The sequence below is a fragment of the Myiozetetes cayanensis genome, unplaced genomic scaffold (genome assembly GCF_022539395.1).
Source record: "Myiozetetes cayanensis isolate MyiCay16 unplaced genomic scaffold, myiCay2020 scf5-8, whole genome shotgun sequence".
In the NCBI taxonomy this organism is placed as follows: Eukaryota; Metazoa; Chordata; class Aves; order Passeriformes; family Tyrannidae; genus Myiozetetes; species Myiozetetes cayanensis.
In genome coordinates, this window is record NW_026087742.1 from 111,213,048 (window position 1) to 111,232,430 (window position 19,383).

The window sequence follows — 19,383 nt, forward strand, 5'->3', positions numbered from 1 at the left end:
TGGAAATCAGAACTGCAGCCCACCTTCATTCACCATCCTGCTCTGCTGCAAGGAGCTTAGGAGGCTGTCAGAGGTTTGGACAAGCACAAGGTCCACCTTATCCATGCATTGCATCCTACGGTTAAAATCAATGGGATACAATGGTGCATTTAAGAGAAAACCTGCTAATACAGAGTAATATGCAAAATATCAGTCCTTCTTCAAACTCAGGTTTTCTACTTTTAAAGAGGTTTAGCTGCCTTTATTTTTACCTTATTTTTTGCCCCTCTCTGCCAATCAGAACACACTTTCACAACCAAATAACTCTGTATTCCCCAGTATACAGGCTGGGTTTTTTTTGAGGCAGAACAAAAGAAATAACTTCTTCCAAGTGGTGCACAGTGCAGTTCTGGAGTCAGGGCAATTAGGCCTAAAACTGACAAAAGAAAATGACTTCACATCCCAACTGAAGAGAGCAAATGGAACAAAATGTAATGCAAGAATGACACAGCTGAAAACAAAACAAAGACATGCCATATTTCATAACAATGCAGATGTTAAGATATTGAAAGTATTTTTAGCATGTACCAGGGAACACAAAAAAAATTAAAAACCAATTGGGAATAACAGTCCAGATCTACATTGTTCCCCTGTTTTTCATGACGTTTACAATAGTGTGATTCCTCTGCACCCGCCATGAATTTAAACACTTAGCTGCAAAACAAGTTCATCATTTTGCCAAAAAAAAAAAAAATCAACACGTTCACTATTTTTAAATGTATTCTACTGAATTTTACCTGAAGCAACCCATTCAACTCTGTGCAGCTGGTTTTCTGCTTTCAGAGGTCTCAACTGTCTGTAAATGAACCCCACCTTGGTCACAACCATGCTGGAACTTTCACACCCCCACTCCATTTTTAGTTTTGAGTTCCAGTATTGACTCTTAAGCCTTGCACACTTAAATCCCCAAAACTCCAAGTAACATAACTCAAAGTGCATATCTTTTATTTTAAAGTCAATTTCGCACTGTAGGAGTTAATCACGTGCTCTCACTCTACTATTTGTTATCATCCTTTCCCACTGCCCTCTCCTCTAGAAATTGCATTTATCTATAGCTGGGTGACCTACACATCCTTCAGCTGCTGAGAAAGGTAACTTGTCCTTTTCTTTTGCCTGTGGCCTGCCCTTCTGCACACACAAGAGATAAACTACACAGTAAGAGAAAGACCCACTACACCATGTCAGTACTGCTGTGGTTCCCAGCCATGGCAGATGACCTTGTGCCTTGCTTAGTCTCACTCTGGGTCATCTCCCCTGAACATGTCCTGCATGGTGGACCTCTGCTGTGCATGTCTTTGCCCCTCCCCAGCTCCCAGTGACAAGATCAGTTTTTTGCTTTGCAGCTCTGCTCCCTTTCTCCAGAGGGTGAACACAAAGCACGAATGCAGCCTATGTGGGGGGTTCTGAATTCCCCCACCCACCAAAAAAAATTGGTTTGCTAGGGTAAGAAACACAGGGGCATGGATAAAGGAGTCACATTTTCTCAATGCAACTTGATTCTCCAGTTTCTAACACTTCCTCGAGGACCAGCACGCCTAAAAAGCGGACTGGCTGAGAAGCACAGGCAAAAAACTCCAGCCTCTCAAAGCTCCACACACAAAGAGATGCCAAACACCAGGACATTATACCTCCTTCCTCAGCCCCACGTACACCCTGTGAGACCCTCAACGGCATCACCCTTCACTTGCACTTCACAGCAGCACAAATTCACCAGAGCACAACACAACCTGTGCATTTGCCTGGATTCTCCCTTGAAGCACCAGACTTTCCTGAACATTTGATACACATGGTTTGTATCCTCACCTACCTTCCGGGAGGGGAAGTCAATGGCCAGGAGCGGGCGATTACACCTTGGATAATTCACACCCCTTGTAGTTATTCCCAGCAACAACTCATGCACAGATAAGGAAGGGACCTACACAAACTGAGTTATGCTGGTGGTGACAACCCATGTGCAGCCAGAGTGTTTCCTGAGGAGCAACACACAGAGTGGCAACTGAGGGGCTTCAGGGAAAACAGCAGCAATTAACAGGGTGCTGTCTCCAAATCCATAGTCTGCATTAAAGAAGCCTTGGGGAAAGAGGATCACATGAATAGCCACATATAGACTTCAGAAGCTGAGCAGCTCAAGTCTAGTTTATATTGGAGAGGAATACAGAATATGTTTTTGTATGAAAAAAAGTCTTCAGGTTGAAGCTCTACAGTGCTTTTTCTAGTAGCACACCTTGTTACTGGGAACCACCACACACCAGGAATATTTACTGCCTGACAAATCTGACCATTAGTGCAACACGTAAGAGGCTAAAAAAAAAAGGGGTTTAAGTGGACAGAAAGCACATGTGTGAAGGAAGCTGAGCAGCTCTGTGACGATCCTGACTTGTCAGTTGTCTTAAACAGAGCAACAGTTCCAACTTCATCCATGGAAAAGTTAACATTTCATCTCACATTGTCAGGAAAGAAATGCTGCTTGCTTCTCCTCCCAAATTTCTCAGACAGCTCTGCCAGGACTTCGAGGACACTGCACATTTAAGTCTCCAAGACCTATTTACCTACAATTGCCATCACCCATGACAGAGTCAGGGGAAGACCTACTAGACTACTTATATGAGAGAAGGAACTTTGGAAGGCCTGCTTTAGTCTGCCTGTGTTTAGTTACAAACTACCAGACACGGGTTTCAGAAAGATCTGCCAAGATCAACTAGGAGGTGAAGGACTTGTGGAAGAAATGAACTCCTGCTTTAATGTAAGATGACATTATATTTACAAAACCATTTCAGTAAACCAGAACTTTGTAAGAGAGTTATTTTACTTGTAAGCAGCTCTGAGCAGCTTTTGAAAGGGTCCAGAATGTGGCTCTATAAATACAGATCATAACCCTGGTTTATTCCAAGGCACTGGACACACGGAGTTACTTCATAAAACATCATCCCAAAACACAGTTTATGCATCAGACAGGAACAAGAGGCATGAAATAACAAACAGGCATTTTTAACTCTTTCCCCTCCCAAGGACTGCAAGCCATGAGGCAAAACAGAGCCTGAATGCCAAGCACTGTAGCTCTCATTCCTCCACAATCTCCAGATAAACCTGTCCTTGCAGACAATCTTCCAGGCTAGTCCCCATACCCACACTCCAAATGTGTGACTGCAGGTGGTCAGGATCGCAGCAGAAAGCAGCAACAGCCTGTAGGAGGAAAGTCCTCCAGCTTAGGAAAAGAAATAAAAATCTAACTAACTCAACAAGAAGACAGAAACAGATTACAGAAAGGCAAACTGGGAACAGGGGAGTTCCCATAGGGTCTTAGAGTGTGTAGAGAAAAAAAAAAAGGCAAAATTTTTCTAGTTTTTCCCTACGTAAGAGGAAAGTACAGTTCAGCTTAATTGCAAAGCATAACGATAAGCAACTGTGCATGTACATGACTCATTTTTAAATAATTAAAAAATGCAAGGAGTTAGAGAAGACACAGTTTAGGACTGTTTTCTTACTCTGAAGACTCACACAGTAGAATCAGGTCTAAGAGGAGTGTTACAAGACTCAGACACCATGTATGGGTAGACTTATCCCCACTCAGGCCTGGCACTTCCACAAAATCCCAGCTGCAGACACAAATAACACACAGTGAAAGCAAACTGATGTAAAGGCAAGGCCATGCTGCTCTAAGAACACACGAAGCTGGGACGTATCTGAAACGTGGGACTGTAACCTGGACAGCAGCTGCTCTCATGGAGGTGTCAGATCGCTGAAGAAATCACTTAAGGTGTGCCTTGTGTTATGGAAAAGGAGGATTAGGGCAGTCCCCAGATATGTAACAGAAAAAAAAAGTCTTCATGCTTTTTCTGTGCAAGGTGAGATCAATACTGGAATACACAGAAACCAGAGGTGTGTGCAGGAGGTGCTAAATAAAGCGGAGAAGAAACAGGAAAAGCCCCAGGTGATTTAAGGGATAAAAGCAAAGTGTCTTCAAGTGAGACTTAAGGATTTAAGTCTGTATAAATTATCGGTGAGCATAATTTGCTTGAACAGAGTACCAGGCTAAGTGATGGATTCTGTGTCATCCCCTTGAGTTTTTGCAAGATACTGAACACAGGGGAATCATTGCTGAGCACGTTGCTGTGTCCTTTGGCATGCAGGAGGTTTTAAAAAAACAGCATGAGGATCTTTCTGGCCTGGAAAACAAGATTCTGAGGGCTGTGCTGAAGCTGAAGACTGAAATCTAAAGAAAACATTAAACATTTTACACAGATAATGAGTATCCTATTTAAAGGAAACCACTTTTAAAGACTCAGCATTAAGCACTAGCATTTTCAAATGCCAGGTTAGCATAACAGAAATTTTAAGAAATAATTTCTATGAAATATTTGCTGCTCGTCCTCTAATTGGGGAAAATTCATGTGAATGTCAGTCTCGCCTCCTACCAATTATGACCAAAATATTGCCTTTTACTTCCCATCAGTGACACACTGAGTACTCGCTTTTTTTCTTTTTTTTTCAGAATTTGTATGTGAGGACAAAGTTAACATATTAGTAAAAGGTTGTGGTTAGTTAGGTAAACTCCCTGTGGTAAATTTAGTTATTTCCTGATGTCACAACTTAGTAAGACAGGAAAGACTTCTGCCAGTCTCTACCTTCCTGACGTATGGCAACTCATTTCAAACCAAGAGAAGATACAAAAAGCTCCCCTTTTGCAATAAAGTAATTAATCACTGTCTGCTAACTTTCTTCCCTGCTTTTGTGTCACTTTTTAAAAGGAATTCCCCACATTCTTTTTCCAAACCCAGATTTTAGGTACAGGATTAAGCAGATTATTAACATCAAATGAATAATTTAATCCGCAAACTTCTGCCACCCTCAATCCCCTCCCAGTATGTGTAGAAAAATTAACATAGAAAATGAAAGCATACAAAAAGAAAATGAAAACACATGTAGAAATGTGGTGGGGAAAGAACAGGTAAAAGAATACCAAGGTCAAGAAGTGCAAGTATTAAACCCACTCACATTAAAGACTGAGAAATGCAATTAAGTTAATCAATCACTCGGGATTCAGCAATGGGATTCCACTTGCATTACATGAGATATAAGCAACAGAAATATTACAAATATTTCTGAGTTTGAAATTTAGCTTTAAAATACACAAGCATACAGACTTAAGGTAAACTTTCTGAATTAGACTGGATAACGAATATGATGGGGAACAGAAAATAATGAGCTAAGAAAAAGCAAAAAGAGTGCACAGCAAAAGCTTCATCTGTTGTCTGGTGTCTTTCTTATTCTACAAAAAGCTACTTGAGAGCAGAGACGCCATTTACTTCTAGAAGTCCCCAAATCTATACACTGGGAAGCATCATGTATATCCTTAGCAGCAAACAAAAACTGTTGGTTTAATCCAATCTGGAAGCAGATCTCATGCAACCACGCAAAGGTTTCTAAGGTAGCTTTGTCTCCATGTTTTTCCAGAACAAGAACAAAGATGGGAATGCACTACAAGAACTGAAGCTCTTGAGTTGAAATTAATTTATTAGTGTCAGCTTTGTAGCAGCACCACATAATATCTTAACCATGTACCAGCTTCAAAAGTCTCTTCAATTCAGGCAGGATAAAATTACAGTTTCCTACATGGCAAAACAGGACAAGTTTTTTAGAACTATGATGAAAATTAATGACTGTATTATAAAGCCAGTGATACCAGCCATCAAGTATCTGCAGTAAATTATATGAAAGACGTCCTGAGAAAATCCCAGCTAAACTGTTTGGATTCTCTGCTTTCCAAAAAGCCACTGAAAATGGAAAAACAGCTGAAGCACCGAAACACTTGTAGAGTACATTTTGTATCAAGTATACACATTTTAAGTCAACATAAATACCCAGGCCCTGTAATCTAACAAAAAGGTGTTGTGCTGAATCATTCATCTTATTTCTCCTCTCCAGATACCCCCAGCTCCCATGGGCAGGGAGATCCAGCTCTTCACCAGTGACCATCAAAACCAAGACCTGCTGCAGATACAGGAGTCAGTGGCTCTCTCTGGAGGGCAATTCGGAGAAAAAGCCTAACTTAGAAACCCAGAATTGCCCTGGAAACCCCAATCATTTTCCATCAGCCAGGGAGGAAACACAGTCAGTGATCCCACTAGACTAAAGGCAGTCTTTGTGAATGCCCCACCAAAGTCATCAAAGCCAATGCCCTTCAATGACTACTCCATGGTGTAAATAATGCTGCCCAGAGGAGGGGTGGGAAAGTCTTGCCTGACAAAGTGGGAGCATAAAATGGATTCATCAGAGTGGGAGGGAAAGGGTGATAATAACTAACATTTCAGTAAAAAACAGCCTGAGAGAGATTAACATTCAGTGTTTAAAAAAAAAAACAAAAAACCAAGAAACACAACAAACAAGTCCCATTAAAGTTACGGCCTTGGAAGAAGAAAAACGTGCTAGATTTTCAAGGTGCCATGCAGGCCACATCTTTATCAGCAGAGCTGGTGGAAAGCCAAAGTGACTAAATGGTAACCCTAATCAGCTTGTAAAATTAGAAAAGAGAAGCTTCTTCATAAGGGTCTTAGACTAGAACAGGCTGGAGATGGAAAACGGGGAAGAACCTTTGAGACAACTGGAGCAGGCAACCAAAACATCTATGAACTTTAATAACAAGACAGCAATATTTCTTTCCTCACATAAACAAGAAAACACTCAACTGGCACCCAAGGGAAGTCCTGTGCTATTTCAGAAACATTTGTTCTAAGAGATAAAAAACTTTTTATCCGTTCTGATACACTTCTGCATAAAATACCAAATGTGAGGGTTGAAGATCAATAAAGTTTTCTTAACAAAATATTCCCCAGTGCAAATGAGGACAATTAGATGGACAAATTTTGACAGAGTTTAACCACTGAAAAATAATAGGAAAAACACCCTTAGCTAGTAGGCACCAGTCAAAATTCAGATGCAAAAGTGGAACAAGACTTTTTAAATAACATATGTTTACTTTTTCAGCCATTATGTCTTTCACCTGGTCTAACTTTTTGTTTTCTTTTTATTCCCTAAAGCTTTCGATAATTTTTTGTCACAATCTCTGACTGCAAAGAACTTGATGGCCATAAAATCTAGGCACACATTCTTTCCCACTGAACAACTTAACCTCTACTGCTAGATACAAAAATTCTTACCTGAGTGCCACTGCTCTCCAAGGTACTTAATGTCTGTGCTTTTTATAACAGTTATGTATTTTTCTTTCTAAAACTTCATTCTTTACACCATACCACTCCCCAAAAGCCTTGAAGCTAAGTTGGATTTAATTCTTGTAACGTAAGAATTTTCCATTTTCCCAGCTTTGCATCATCCATATGTTTGATCAGCTTTTCTCTACGTTCCAAGACTTTAATTAATGAAAGGCAAGACAAAAGGAAATTTCTGTAGGACAAAGCTTTCTTTTACTCTTCTAACTTGAATCATTAAAATGAAATTAAACTCAAAGTAATTCTTGAACCAGTCCTAAATCATAAATTTAAGTAAGTAAGTAATCCATCTGGCTTCAAATTCTTATGAGCTTTCTAAGTTTTGCTGAATCAAAGGACCTATACCAGACTTCTTGGAATGACTGCTACCTTCTGAAGGCTTCAAAACTCATTACAAACAACTACCACCACTCTCACCCAGACCACAGACCCACAAATGCAATTCTTTTTTAGGTTGAAATTTTCTAGATCTGTCTACAGAGGATGGGAGGAAGCGTTTCTTTTCACAGACTTCGTGAAATAAAACATTCACAAGGCATTTCACAAGAAATTCACAGAATCATTTAGGCTGGAAAAGACGTTTAAATTCATCCAGTCCAGCGTTAACCTAACACTGCCAAGTTCACCACCAAACCATGTCCCCCAAGTGCCACATCTACACACCTTTTAAACACCTCCAGGAATGGTGACTCCACCACTTCCCTGGGCAGCCTGTTCCAACATCTGACCACCCTTTCCATGATTTTTTTTTTTTTTCCTGATGTCCAATCTAAACATCCCCTCGTTCAACTCGAGGCCATTTCCTCTTGTCCTAGTGGTTGTTACTTGGGAAAATAGAGAGGTACTCCCACCAGCCTACAACCTCCTTTCAGATAGTTGTAGGAGAGCAATGAGGTCCCCCCCAAGCATTCTTTTCTTTGGGAGTTAAGAAACGTGAGGAACAGCTACTGTGTCTGGATGCTGCAGCTCCTTGAGATTCCACCTTGCTGACACCGGTCCAAACTCCAGATGAAATAAAAGGATCCAGTATGTGCCCCACTGCTCCTGTCTGATAACATGGTTTAAGAAGTTGCCAGTACTGGCTTGGTCTCTGTAATGGATCGTAGAAATGTTTATCTGAAGAGGTAAAAAATTGTTAAACTGAATAACCCTCACAAAGGCATCTGCCCTCAGAAAACTGACACAGCACACTGCCACTTAGATTAGCCCAGTCTAAAGCAAACACTTCTTTAAACTTCATAATATTACCCAGTTTGGGAAATGGGGATAAAACTGTTACGTCTCTTTATATATTTAATAATTGATTATACATATGTATTTAATATTCATTCCAATTAGAACTTACTTGTGTGTGGAGTAAGGGAAGCAGGGAGACAATGTTTACAGGTTTCAGGAAACACCAAGATAAATGAAAATGTAATTAAAAAAAAACCTAAAATACTATAAAATTTGTGTAATTGGGTGATGATTTGATGATTAAAGGCAAAACTGCTGAGAAGCAAAGAAAAAGATGACAAAAACAAAACCATAAAAGAAGGCATATCTAAAAGGAGAAAAAGCAAACTGGCAACAGTTTCACTCCCCAAAATTACAGGACTTAAAATTTCTTTGCATTCTCAGGAGCCAGCGGGATGCAGGGCTGTAGGAGGTGATGTCAGAAGTGCGTCTGTCCCTCGCCACTGGGCTCAACAGAGACCTGATAAGCAGTTTTCTGGTTTGCTTGGGGCTCTGGATCCCATTTTATCAAAGGTTTCATATGAATTTTCAACTTTCTTTGTGAGCAACACAGGCTTCATATAATCTGAGTCAAGTACAGCATGTGACTTTCATTTTGACTACAGAATTATTATTATTTTCATTATAGGGTGCACAACCACCTCAATCATCAGGAACACTAAGAACCTTACAGATAAAAACTAACAAGTACAATCAACTATTTGTAAAGCATTAGAGAATAACTACAGAGCCTGCCACCTTCCCCAAAGCAAGAGCAAAAATACACCAAGTCCAGTTGATATTAAAAAGGGAAAGAAAAGGTACACATGTAGGAGCTTCATAATACTGAAATATAAAACCTGCCTTCTTGCATGATTTTGCATTAGAAAAGTATAACTGAAATAGCTTCCAAAGAACTGATTTCATTCAATTAAAAAAAATATACAGCAGCGTCCAGTTTCTGAGGTAACACTGGAATAAATATTGCTTGAGAATTATGCTATGGCTGGTGCATCCTCTTATCTATTTAAGACCATGTACTACATTTTAAAATATGGTTTTAAATAGATGTGAAAGTCTAACCCTCCGAGTGTGTTACCAGTGAAGCTCAGTTCCATAGTGTTTGGTAACAAACTACTTTTATAGAAAAATCAAAACTTACTGTCATCTGTGCTGACCTAAATATCTTTAATGTCAGACTGACAGTGGTTCACCTTCACTACCTCACTACATTAATTAGAAAATGAAGAGAAAACCAAGACTTTTCCCACGAGACTTTTTTTTTTTCCCTTTGGTATAATATTCCATTATAGAAAAATAAAAATGAAGAAATTACTCTTAGAAGTCTGTTTTGCTATTGTTGAACAAATAGGAAAACTGAAGAGCATTCAAGGAAATTATCAAAATAACTGAGCTAACGACAAAACTGATTCTTCTCCCATTCTTGAGAAAGAAAAGGGTCTTGGGGGATGTTTGGTGGGGTACATAATTAACCCGTTCTTTCAAACAGGCTCTATTGCCTAACTTTTGTAATTTAAAAAACTCCATATGATCTCTTTTTGTGTGATCATCTTTTTATTTCAGAAAAATATTTTTTTTCTTACACAGAAAAGTATTTTAGTCTCATTTTTAAAATACAGCTTTTACCTTTGTCAGGCAACTATAGAAAACTGTGGGACAACCTGAACTTTAAGTAGTATGAAACAGGTATCTCTTCATGAAACTTCTGCAAATGGGTTTAGCTAGTATTGTCTTCCTATGTATTTTTATCTTAGTACCACTGGGAAAAAAACTGACCTACTAAAACCTCTAGAAAAATCAGATCTGACAGTAGCATATAGAATGGGTACATTCAAAAGCCAGCTTTGACTAAGGGGGGCCAGTCTGCTTTGTCTCCCTCATCATTCTGTAGCCAGTGTGGACAGAGAAAACCTCATCTAGAGGGTAAATCAGAGCAGAAACCATCTTGGGGTGCCCCTTATCACCCCCTGGGGAAGCTGATTTATTGTACTGACTCCAGGCACCCAAGGAAACTAATATTCCTTAGTTAAAGATTAGAGTTAACCTTTGTGTACACTGCCACATCCATTCCTGTGACTCCTTACAGGGTACAGCACTGTGTTTGCCCTGATTCTGTTCCTTCAGAGTTGGTTGTCTTCACACAAGCTCCTAGGATTTACCACTGGGAGACTCTTCTTTCATTTCATTTGTTACTGGGTTGGAGGACTGCCTAATCCTTGTTTCATAACTTCTACATACTTTTAATATTTAAATGACATTTTCATGTGTAAGAGTTGAGCCATCCTTTGTTCTTAACAACCTATTTTCTCCAAGCCCTTATTCAGTTCAAGTCTAACATAACTTTAGTCACTGTATATGTGGATAAGGAATGAACCTAGCTGTAATCTCACCATACTTATAGGAAAAGAGATTTCATCTTCCATGTTCATGACTCAACACTGTATTTTTCATTTTATTATACAGGTAAGCACTTCATTATATGAGTCTGTCCCCAACTTTTCCAGTTTATTTTGGCTTGTAGGCTTTTAATTTAGTCCACCTGAAGATGAACTGCAAGGGATAACAAATGCCCAACTTCCTTTTAGCAAGAACAGAATTAAAGCTGAATACTGACACCTCAGAACAAAGAATCTTAACTCCCGTGCACCGGCACTAAACTTCACGTATCATACAATCATTAAGGTTGGAAAAGACCTCCGAGATCACAGAGCCCAACCTTTGACCAATCATCACCATATCAACTAAACCACAGCACCAAAACATGGCATAATAAGAATGGGTACAGTCTTCAAAGAAAACTGATTATTTTTTCTTTGGGAAGTTATTAGGCCAAAAAAAAAAAAAAACCAAAAACCTGTCCTTCTCAACATGTTTTCATCACCAGTATTTGTTCTGCATCTGGAGTGGCATATGGTCAGCATTTTCTTTAGGGGACTAGACGTTCTCTTCATTTTGCATCCTAATAGCCATATTCAGTCAGACCAGAGATACATCTATCCCCATACTGTGTCTTTAGCAAAGACTGAGAGCAGAGGTCTGCGGAAGAGCACTAGGACAAGAAAAGCTTGCAGGGATGCACTTCAGGATCCCTGTGCAGTCTCCAGGGACTGGGCTTTGTGTTCTTTTAAGTGAGAGTTGATGTTCTTGCACTGCATACTCACACCCAGATAACCCTTCAGTATTTACAGTGGCTCACAGCTAAACTGTGCACTAGGAAAAAAAATACAACCTTTTACTTGTTCTGAATCTGTCACTTGATAATTTTATTTGATCCCCTCTGGGTCTTGTACTACAAGAGACACTTAATGAGCATTCCCTGTTCATTTTTCCCATTACACTACTATGTAGACTTTTATCATTTTCATCTTTAGCCAGGCTGAAGATTCTCAATCTATTTAATTGCTCTTTATTATCACTGCCACCCATTTCTAGTTCTGTTATCTCTCCTTTTTTTTTTTTTCCCTCACCCTTCTTTAAATAGGGGGATCAGAACTGTACCCAGAGGTCAAGACAAAAGCAGTTTATAGATTGGCACAGCAGATTTCTGTTCTGTGAGCCATTCTTCCCTATTTTTTTTTAATTGTTTGACCAGTCCTAAACACTTGATCAATACTTGGATTCACCATGATAAACTCTACAGCATTGCTTACTTCAGTGCTAATAGTTCACAGGCTCAATAATAGCAGGATTGTTCTCCCCCACATGCATTACTTCATACTATCAGCAGCAAGTTTCATCCCCAGTTACTAAGCATCACAAGATCCCTCTTTGGTTCTTCATAATTAGCTTTCACTTATGCTACCCTCATTAACTTAAAATCATTCTGCACTCTCTCTTCCAGATCACTAATGCATACACTGACTGGTGTTAAACTTAGCACAGATCCATGAGCAACTCTACTGGTGACGTCCGTCTCCTCTGTGAAAACAGGTCATTTATTCATCTTTTGGACAACTATCAGTCTAGGAGAAAAATTTCCTCTTATGTCAGAGCAGTTTCATTTTGCTCAGCACCTTTGGTGAGCAGTTCTCACAAGACTCAAACCCAAGTGTACTGCATCAGCGAGATCACAGTTACTCACCACCTCAGCAGTGCCTTCAAAGAACTCTACCAGACCTGTGAGACTGTTCTGACTTTTTCCTGGTATATCAAATTGTCCATGAATGCTTTAGTTTTCTTTCTGTATTTACCAGAAAATTGGCTGCTATGAATGCCAGTCATACTCATCCTGTTCTTTCCCAGAGGCTTTCTTGGAAGCCTTTTTAAAAAAATGGCATCACCTTTGGCATCTTCAACTTCGGTGCTACCATGAACATGAGTATTTGATATGCTTTTAGCTATAGGTGCAATCTTCTTTGAGCTCTTTTGGATCTTAGTTATCTGTGGGACCAGTGGCCTTCCCATTTCTGATGGTTTTGAAAGAATATTTATGACAAGCTTCTCTGCCTTTTACAAATCACAGATCAGGTTTTAACTTCTTTTACTGCATAATTTATGTTTAGTTTGCATTATTTTTCCTTTTTTTTTTTTTAATTTTGGACATGTTTTGGGGAATATTTTTCTATTCCTTGCAGCCTGCTCAACCATGCTAATTATCCTTTAAAACTTTTTGAAGGGTCAGAGAACCAGTTTTTAGGGGATATGCATTTGTTCTGAGTCTCTCCACAACAGCTGCAAGCTTTTTACTCTGTTTCTCTTAGCAGGCTCTCCATAGAATCCCTAATCAGCTAGCTACCTTCTCTAGGGTAGACCTATACTGTCACCAGCAAGAAAAGACAGTCCAGATTCCTTTTGTTGTAAGCCACCTTGGCATGTAGTTGGAAGGTTCCAGCACCATAAATCCAGTTAGTTGGACTCCACTTAGCATCTCCACCATGGCAGATGTCCCTCTATCATCTACAATCAACACCATTCCTAGAGCAAAAGGATACTTGGCCATCACCTGAGAGCAAGGTTTCACCTACAGGATGTAATTTCAGGGTCATTTCTCCTTTTCAGGTTTGATATGCTCCGACATTAGAACCTACTTCTCATGGAAGCCCAGTGGGAGCCTCCCTGGAGACAGCAGTGGGAATACCCGCCTGGAGGTTTAGTTTACACATTTGCTAATTAAGGTTAATTTCCTCACACTTACACTTCACATGTGGTGACTTTCACAAGAGCTCCGTTGTATTAACCTACAATAAGCATCTTGCAACGTCATAACTATCCCTTTGGTTTAACAGCTACATTAATTACTGTAAGTAAATGCTACTCTTTTCTAACTAAAGACCTGATATCAACCTCTAGGCCTGAGAAGCCAAAGCCTCTAAGCTAAATGGCCTCAGACGCACTCCTTGTGTTTTAAGGCTTACTGTCAGCGTATTCCATCTGAAATTTTCACTTTGTCTCCTCCTCCAAAGACTTTGATTCAGACTATCCTCATCCTCCTGATAGACAGTGGTTTTCTAGTGATTTTCTAAAAATCTAAACCAATTCTAGTGGTTTTCTAAAAATCTGTCTTTAATACTGAACTGGTTGGTGCCTGTGACATCTTAGAGTATTTATTTGTTTCGTGAAATTTTAATAACTTCTCTGCCTTCCATTCAGCATCTTTAATCCATGGGTCTAGTACATTCTCCAGGTTCCCACAAACCACTTTCAAGCCAATCCTATACAAGTACAAAGGAGTGAGGAAGTTTAGTTTTTCTTGTGTTAACACCCTGGTGTCATTAACCGACATTCCCCATAACCGCCAGGCAATCATGCTTTATAATCTAACAGATTACAGCCACTTTATGATAGCATGAAATGAGTGATTGTGCAAGCCCTTAAACACTGTTTTCTTAAGAGAACAGAACACGACGAGACACAACTCTTAGTTCAAAACAGAAGCACAAAACAGCTTTCTAAGATGCACCCTCTGCTGCACTGTTGATGAAGCTGTACTTACAAATACATCCTTCACCAAATCAAAGAGGATTCTATATAATCAAGACTTGCTGATTCAAAATGGGACCTCACACTTTTAGACGATTCCCAATTTAGATTTCTTACTGTGAATTCCACTTTCATCAAGTCTGCTATATTTTATTAGTTATGATGTACACAACTTTCGACACAAGAGAAGTCTTGAGAGGTTCCCCCCACACACACAGTCAGTGCTGTATTTACAGGCAAGATGATTAAACATTTGCATTTGATTGTAAGGGATAAATTGTACTATACAGTAAAAATAAATTCAATATTAACTGATTAATAAAAAATGCCTGATTTTTCAGTTGATAGAAAGTGGTTCTACTTCCCTTTCCACCATCAAATCTAATTTAAAGTAACCCAGTGTAGTGCAAATACATTAGATACTTAGTAATCTCTTGTAATGGCAGGGAAATTCATCACAAATTGCTGAATGTTATGAATCATCTTGTGAACACAACTGCTATACAGTGAAAAAGGCACTTTAACAAGTAGCTTCATTCATTTTTGTCAATACTTCATAATTAGCACAGAGAAGTGTCTGTAAATTGAACTCTCGAGCATCACACTGCTTAGTTACCATTTTTTTTTATTTAATATTTTGAACACTTGATGAAATGGAAGACCCCATTAAAATTTTGTACCAATGACAAATGACATTTTCATTTCCTTTTCTAAATGTGTTAGCACAAGATAATGAACTCAACGATGTTCAACAAAGCCACAAGCATATGCTGATCTGTACTACATAAACAATTCAGCTGACTTTATCAGGGATATTAAGTTTTAAGGGATGCCTCACCCTGTTGATCAATAACATATAGTAATAAAAGAACTACTGTTCTGTGTGGAAATTAGTGGCTGATGCTCACTCAGAAGTAACAGGTGACAAGAAAACATGACAGCCAAGAAAACATGCTTAGAAGGGCTTGTTGCTGTACAACAGCCCAAAGACCATCCAGCCACCTTTTTTTAACTGAAGAATTGTGAAAGCTTTTCAGGGTATTCTATTCAAGGCACACATTCTTTTGAAAGCATTAGGATGACAACCAAAAACCCCAATCAGAGATCAGGGTCTTACTATTCCCCAACAGAGATACAGCTTCTCTGCAAAGAGCTTATAGTTTCAGGGCTTGAGTGCCCTCAAAACTGCACCCAGACTATGGATTCCTACTTGGTTTTGAAGCACTGGGTAGAAACAATTAATCATTTTTATTTGGATTCCATAATCTCAAGATGCCAAGCTACTACAATTTAGGAGTTTATTGATGACAGCTGGTTGGTTATACCTATGGCATGTAGAGCCTTTGCCCATTCTAACAGCAGAATAAATCAGTGTCTCTCCAACTTAAGTTTGCCACTGAGTGTAACTAAAACTGTGCCCAAGGCCAGTTACTGCAGGGTAGCTGACACAAGGTGACTTGGTCATCTGCAGGCATTTGCAATATAATCACATTCTCTCAGGAGCAATTTACGGGTTTAGACAAAAAGCCCTCTTAGACCAGAATAGGAACCGTCAAATGCAAGAGTATAAATATATTCATGATCACAGCATTAATTCCACTTTGACACCTCTTACCAGGATAACTTCCCACTCATCAGTTCTAAAAAATCCTCAGTCTCCAGATCTGAGTTTGCCTCACCCTCCATGGGTTCCCAGGAATCCTGGAATCCAAACCCAGGACTGATTTCTACAGGCTGTGCACACCAATGTAAACGTGCAAGAACAGCTGCGCCTTACTCTCATGTTGCTAATTAATGACCAAATAATTATTAAGATAATCCAGTATTTCCCTTTGCTTTGAAATATGAGAACTAATCAAGAGCTCTTATTACATACTGCTTATTTTTATTTCTTAATTGAAAACAGTGTTGTCATTTTTTTTTTTTAATTTTACCAGATTTAATCCTTGAAAAGAGATACAAATCACCACTGCACACTTATTTGAAAAAATATCTTAATTTTGTAATTTTCCTCATGCTTTCAATTCTTCAGTGCTTGTAAAAAAACCAACCAAACAAAACCAAAAATACACAAACAAACAAAAAAAACAAACCCCAAAATACAGTACTGGTAAGACATCCAAAACATCCAGACATGCAAACCTTTCTATTGCATCTAAAGTTTCCCCTTTTCAAGGATATTTAGGCCTCTAAGTGCTTTTAGGTTTATCAATATGAAGACTGTTTATTTAAAGGGGGGGGCACCCCCCGTGCAAATTAGTGCTCCAATGCAACGAAGTAGGAAAATCCCACCTCTCCTCACATACTGCCTTCAAAGTATTTCTGCTCCTTTTAGTAATCAAATATAGATTTTTCCATGACATTCTGATTAGGCTCTTACTGTGAGTACATTAAGTGATAATTGGTCCAAAAATACCTATTGAGCCAGGAATATCAGGATACAGTAAATACTGGGAGCACCATAGGCAGTTGTATGAATCACTTCACATACCTGTGGTTTTCCAGGTTCCTGTGCTTAGTCATGAGTACACTCTTCATATTCTCGCACACAGAATGCAATTTCTGCCAATTTTTGTTCTTGGCTTCTACACTGCCACCTGTAGTCATACAAGAGAAATTAGCCATATTTTATGCCGCAAATCCCCTTAGCAAAATGTTTCAGCTCACTTGTTTTTCTATACAAACATTCTAAAGCATCCCCTTTGTAAAAGGTGCGTTAAGATACTCAAACTGAGTTATTTATATTTTCCTCTCTAATACATTTAAGAAAGAAAAACAGACAAACAAACAAACAAACAATCCCAACTCAGTTTAAACCAAGAAGGCATTTAAAACTCGCAAAGACAGCTATGGGCTTAAAAGATTTTTGTTATCCTTGTTGATAGTGGACAGATCATAACCTTGACAGAGCACCGTGACTTCCGAGTGGCAATGCAAAAACATCTGCACTTAATTACTTGGTAAATAAAAAAACCCTGATTTGCTCTTCCATCTGAAATATGAACATAGTTTTACAGAAACAATTCCCATGCTTAGCTTTGTTACTTGATATAGGTTATAAAGAAATGCATACAACCAAAAAAATCACTTGTATTTAGAGGATATCTCAAACTAGAAGTGATGAACTTTTTTATAAGATGAAAACCACTCGATTTATTCCAGGTTTATTGCACTTTGAGGACTATGCCACAAATTCTGATATATTAACCACTTACATCAAAATAATACCTAAAGCACGCAGTACCCAGAGCCCTCACGTTAATCCTTTTCTGAAAACATGAGAAACTAGAAAATTCAAGCCTTCCTGGAAAAACCAAAGCTTCCTGGTGTTCAGAAAAGGGGTTTCACCGAAGAGCGAAGTTTCGGAGTACAAGCTCTGGGGGAAAACCCGGCTTTTGCACGCACATGCCTTCTCCTTTCTTCCAGTTAAGAACTGCTCATGCCACCCCCCTGGAAAAGGCGCCCGAATGCTCCCACTGTGTGTGTCCCTGGAAAAACGCTCCCAAGTCACCAGCGGGCAGAGACAAACTCATCTCCCCGCGCCGCGGCGGGAGCACGGGTGGCTCCGGGCACCCGCACCCCTGCGCTCCCCCACGGCAATCGCAGCCTCGACCAGGGAGCTCAGACTGGAACAGAAACCGAAATCAAACCCGGTCTCCCAAGAACAAGTTGGTCTTGGCAGATGAATAAACGGCAGATAAATAAATGAAATTCCCCAGCGCCGGCGAGGCTGCCCACGTCCCGCAGCACACACACATGCAGGTAACCCTCTCGCCTTCCCACGCCGCCGCCTCTGCCGGCCACTCCCGGACGGGAAAGCTCCCGTGGCCGCGGGAGCCCCCCCGAGACCCCGCCACCATCCCAGCCCGGCTCAGGTGGCGCCGGGAGCCGCCCCGCTCCCTCCATCCACGGGCACGCTACCTCCATCCGCCCCACGGAACCCCGCGCCCCGAGACATCCCTTAGCCCCTCACACGCCCCCCGCCCCACGGAGCCACCCGCCGCGACGCCCCCCACCCCAACCACAGGCACGCCAGGGGACGATGCCTCCCGCCGGGACGGCGCCGGGGGCGGGGGGGTCGCGGCCGAACCCGCGCCGGGCGCTGCCCACCCACCTCACCCACCTGCGCTCGCCGGGCCGGTGCCGCAGGATGAGGCGGCGGCTCCTCCTCGCCAGCGCCGCTCTCCCGCTCCCTCCCTCCCTCCCTTCCTTCCTCCCGCCGCCGCGCGTCCGGGTGCCGCCGCGCCGCCCGCCCGCCCGGGATTCCTGCGGGAGGGCGGGCGGGAGCGAGCGCGGGAGGGAGGGAGGGAGGGGAGGCGGCTCATCGCTCGGCACAGCCTCCTCGCTCCTTCTCCGGCTTTTCCTGCCTCCATCCATCCCTTCCAGGCACGTTCTGCCGGCACGGCGCCCGGGCGGGACCCGCAGCGCGCACCTCGCGGTGTCCCCCTCCTTCCCTTTTTATGGCGGGGCCGGGGCTCCCGCCGGCGCCGTGCGGGGGACAGCGCTGTGCGAGGCGGGAGGGGGAGGCAGCGCCGCTCGGCATCCGCGCCAGAGCCGCCTGCCCACGGCCGGCCCGCCCCCGCAGAGCCCACCTGTCCGCGCCCCGGCCCCCGCAGCCGCCCGCCCCCGCACCGCCCACGCCCCGGCCCCGCTCTCCGCAGCGGCCTCCGCCGGCGCGGGGCTCTGCGGCTCCCGCAGAGCCGCCCGCGGGTGCGGGCGCGGGTTCGCGTTGGGGCTGTGCGGGGGAAGGAGGTGGCGGCGGTGCCCCCGCACCGCGGCCGCGTCCCACCTGAGCTCCGGCAGGGATGTTCGCCGCCCCTCCGGCGGGGAGGCGGCTGCCAGGCGCTTGAGGAGCTCCGAGTGCGCTGACGCCCAAGCGAGCGAGGAGTCTTGGCCGCTACAAAATAATTTACATGCTCGGGAACGTGCTGGAAAGCCCGGTTGTTGATGGGTCTCTGGCAGA

General features: G+C 41.8%; 1 long non-coding RNA gene across 1 annotated transcript in view; it reads right to left on the bottom strand.

Moving 5' to 3' along the window:
* The window catches only part of LOC126648406 (uncharacterized), a 41,885-nt gene extending 22,993 nt beyond the window's left edge, over positions 1 to 18,892 (bottom strand). The window contains exons 1-2 of the long non-coding RNA XR_007630801.1: positions 18,544 to 18,892; positions 16,912 to 17,017 (exon numbers count right to left, since the gene is read on the bottom strand). This is a non-coding gene — a long non-coding RNA (uncharacterized LOC126648406). The remainder of the gene's footprint in view (positions 1 to 16,911; positions 17,018 to 18,543) is intronic.
* Between the last annotated feature and the right edge of the window lie 491 nt (positions 18,893 to 19,383).